Raw genomic sequence first — 3,390 nt, forward strand, 5'->3', positions numbered from 1 at the left:
AAATGCACAGTTTTGAACTAGAATGACTTAAGTCATTGAATCTGTGTAGAGTGGTCTACCCAAGCTACAGTGAGTTCATGAAACTTAAAACTAAGTTTTCCATTGAAGAACCTTTCTCAAAAATAAATTTATGTGCAACAACAACAAAATATTTAGGATAGCTTACATCTAACAAGAAATGGTCCATTTTTATACTTTTATCAATTACCTTTTTCTTGCATACAAAATTTATTTATGATTCTGTGAGCTGGCTGAGTAGATCCTCTGGTCTACACTAGCATGGCTGGCAATGAATAATCTATGATGGCTTACTCACATGTCTGAGGGCTGGCAGGCTTGTGGTCTAAGGAGATCAGAGCTAGGATGGCTTGTCTCTGGCTCCACAAGTATTTCATCCTCTAGTAGGAAATTCAGGATTTCTTTACACAGCAGTCTCAGAGTTAAAAAAAAAAATAGCAAGATGGGGTAAGCTCCAACATACAATGTTCTTCAAACGTCTGCTTGAATCAAATTTCTCAGTGTTCTCTTAACACTACCAAGGTAAATCATATTATCAAGCCTAGATTCAAGAATAGAGAAAGTAGATACCATCTATGATATATCTGTGACTTGTTTTTTCAACTAACTATGAAGTCTTCAACTTAGTATCAATAGCCTTGTTTAGGATTTGAGATATAAGGACTTTTTTTTTTATTCCAATGTTAAGGTTGCTTCTCCACTTCTGAATTGAACTAATGCTGTTATCTTTTCTCTTGTTATATAGTCTTCATTTCTTTTCATTCTCTCCCAACATTCCCCAGAATATAGATGCACTTTAAGAGAATAGAGAAGCAACATGGAGGCTTAAGTGGGTAGAAGAAGAATCAATGAAACAAGATGGGATTGGGAGGGAGACAAACCATAAGTGACTCTTAATCTCACAAAACAAACTGAGGGTTGCCAGGGGGAGGGGGTTTGGGAGAAGGGGGTGGGATTATGGACATTGGGGAGGGTATGTGCTTTGGTGAGTGCTGTGAAGTGTGTAAACCTGGTGATTCACAGACCTGTACCCCTGGGGATAAAAATATATGTTTATAAAAAATAAAAAATTAAAGATTTAGAAAGAGCCAGGAAAAAAAAAAAAGAACAATTTGTCTCTTTTATTTTGCATTGTCTGCCCCATTAATTTTCCCAGAATAAAATGTCTTTAAACAGAAAAAAAAAAAACAAAAAAACAAAAAAAAGAGAATAGAGAAGCTAATGAGGTAATGGGAAATATCAAGAATAATGAAAGAAAAGACAGCACCATCATGTATCCCTCTATTTATATCTCAAGTCAAAAGAAAACATGATCTAGAAATTTCTGATATGCTTTATGTTCTATGGATGTGATCTAAGCACAGGTCTGATATTCAGGGGAAAAAACTCATACCAATAGTTGCAATTAATAAAACATTTTGGGATCTGGGATGGGCAATTGATTTTTATCTCAAAAAATGAAAATATTATTATTATAAAAAAACATATATTACATTTAATATGGAAAACTCAGCTAATCCAATTTTTTAAAAATATACTATCCAAAGGCAGTCATTCAAGAGCTAATACCAAACATAATGCAGATTCCTCTGCTAACGTTATTAGAGTAATGAAAACCTTGTTTTCAGAAAGAATGTCTAACATGATGGCAGCCATTTTGTTGAGCCCAATCTGATCAAGAACACTTCATCATGGGTAAGTGACAAAGAGCTTCATTGCCATCTTAATGGCAATTAAATAACCACTGACATCATTGGTAGGAAATGTCTTTCATCACCATTTCATATTTCTTGAAATAGCAGGAGACATGATTTTGTCATCGTAGTGTTAATTCAGTTAGGTTGAGTAATAGTCTCATAAAAGTAAAAATAGAGCTTAAGATTTAATGACAATCACTGTCACTTTTTTAAGACAAACTATATGCATTTGATCAAGCCCCCAAACAGACTCGTAAGGTATCTTTTTCTTGTCAGTGAAACCATTTCTATTCCATCACAGAATTAATTATTCCAACCTAATAAGAAAGGCAGTCAACAGTAGAATTTAAAGTAGAACTGTGCATGTGGAAGTAAAAATAATCCATATATTTTTCCACTGGTATCTGAAGGCATCACATTTCTTACATTTGCCTTTAAACCACTCCTAACCTTTTTCTTTTATTTGGTCAATCTTCATGAAAATCTCTTACCTTAAGAACTCAAAATTCAAAATAACATATAATTTTGTGATATTTCATTTAATTCAATAATTGTTTCCATATTTTTTGGCTCTTTCTGACTAGCGTCAAACTGTTTTGATTATTAGCTGGTGAAAATAAGGAAATTTTTTTCGCCTGTACACTGCTGTTCAGCTTTCACTTAATAGCAGTTATTTCCTCTGATATCATGGCTTGCAAGCACTGCTTAACCATTTAAATCATGTGCTTCAGATTTCTGACTTTACTTCAGAGTAATTCTATGTGGAAGCCTATCTCTACTCCCAGAAGAAATTTTACTACTGGCAGCTACAGTATCCTTCAGAATTTAAAGAGAAAGAGACCACCACGATTGCAAAAAAATACTGTAGTGCTCTCATTCTCTTAAAAATGTGAAAATCCATGGACAAAGGAGTGAATAGTATATTGCAGTTACTCTTCTTAAACTATGGCAAGGTAAAACAATATTTGCCAGTCTTAAAAAAAAAAAAAAAGAAAGCCCTTACCCAAAGAATCAAGTAAGTTAAATATAACCAGAAATATTTTATACTTTTGTTTTCTTATTAATTCATATTTGGTTTTGTTCAAAAATTTACAGTGCAGTACCTGCCTGGCTCAGTCTATGCAGCCCGCAACTTTTGATCTTGGAGTTGTGAGTCCAACCCCCAGGGCATAGAGATTAAAAATTTTATGTTTAGAGTAATAAGCACAGAAAATTTTATACTATCTCAGGCAGCCTTCAAACATCTTTGGTGAGGTTAATCAGAGTTGGGAATTTTTTCAAACTTCTACAAAAACAAGATCTAGACTATAACTTAAAAAGGTTCTCAATGCAAAAAAGGAAAATGGCCAAAAAGATACCTCAACTCTCATCTGCATCTAAATTTGACTCTCACGTGTCCTGTGACAATACTGCCTTTGAATGTATCTACTCCCAGCAATTAACCTTTTACTCAGTGTCTTCCTCCCCTTTCCTCAAAAGCTCATCACATTTAAAATCAATTTGAAATGAAGACTCAAAGGAAATTACTACTACAATCCTAGCTTCTTGATTAAGTCTTTCCTCTCACAAATATACACATACTTTACTGAGAGTTGGGGCCACTACAGCTCAACTCTTAGAAAACTCCATTCCTATCATTCAAAACTGATGGTATGAAGGCATAGCTGGACAATTT

Source organism: Mustela putorius, unplaced genomic scaffold (assembly GCF_011764305.1).
Source record: "Mustela putorius furo isolate JIRA1106 unplaced genomic scaffold, ASM1176430v1.1 tig00003866_pilon_pilon_pilon, whole genome shotgun sequence".
Lineage (NCBI taxonomy): Eukaryota > Metazoa > Chordata > Mammalia > Carnivora > Mustelidae > Mustela > Mustela putorius.